We start from the raw sequence: 824 nt of genomic DNA, 5'->3' as shown, positions 1-824 counted from the left end.
GATCATCTGACAGACAGATCCCTGAGTACTCAGGCCCTAAGGGACAATAAGCGTGATTGCGTCAAGAATGATACTTACCTGGTTAGTCTTTTTTGGGATCTCAACTTGTATTTGTCGTCAGAAACACTAAAGTTTGACCAGCCACTGAGGCAGTCAACGCTGTGAGCAGGGTTTGAACCTGCGCGGGGAAACCCCATTGGATTTCAAGTCCAACGCCTTAACCACTCGGCCATCACAGCTTGCGCCTTTGCAGTCTCTATTTTGAATGCCACACCCTCTCAATTGATTCACCTCTGCAGCCTATGGAGGAATTACAGTTTTTAGCACTTCGGCATCAGGGGTTGCTACTTATCACTGCGTAATTCTGAGCTGGCTTGGCACTAAATTTAACAGCCATTAAGCAATGTACCGCTGTGAGCAGGGTTTTAACCTGCGTGGGGAAACCCCATTGGATTTAAGTAAGTACTCTGTAATCTGTAAACAGGCAACAAAATTTCGGTCAAAGGATCGTTTGACAGAACGCTCCTTGATCACTCAGGCCGGGGACAATGAGCAGGAAGCCAGTCTGACCCAAGGATGATACTTACTTGGTTATCAGCATGCACAGAATGTATTTGTTATCAGAAACACTAAACTTTAACCAGGCACTGAGGTAGTCAACGCTGTGAGCAGGGTTCAAACCTGCGCGGGGAAACCCCATTGGATTTCGAGTCCAACGCCTTAACCTCTCGGCCATCACAGCTTGCGCCTTGTTGGTCTCCATTTTGAATGCCACACCCTCTCGACCAATGCCAAAATGCACCCTTTGTCCTCACATTGTATGG

General features: G+C 47.5%; 2 non-coding genes across 2 annotated transcripts; both read right to left on the bottom strand.

Annotated features, from left to right (window-relative positions):
* Positions 1-157: 157 nt before the first annotated feature.
* trnas-uga (transfer RNA serine (anticodon UGA)) lies at positions 158-239 on the bottom strand. Its single transcript has one exon. It is a non-coding gene; the product is annotated as a tRNA-Ser (tRNA).
* Positions 240-660: 421 nt separating this feature from the next.
* trnas-cga (transfer RNA serine (anticodon CGA)) lies at positions 661-742 on the bottom strand. Its single transcript has one exon. It is a non-coding gene; the product is annotated as a tRNA-Ser (tRNA).
* Positions 743-824: the final 82 nt, after the last annotated feature.

Source organism: Larimichthys crocea, unplaced genomic scaffold, assembly GCF_000972845.2.
Source record: "Larimichthys crocea isolate SSNF unplaced genomic scaffold, L_crocea_2.0 scaffold62156, whole genome shotgun sequence".
In the NCBI taxonomy this organism is placed as follows: domain Eukaryota; kingdom Metazoa; phylum Chordata; class Actinopteri; family Sciaenidae; genus Larimichthys; species Larimichthys crocea.
Note: the sequence above shows the minus strand (reverse complement) of the source record. Positions and strands in the feature narration are given on the sequence as shown.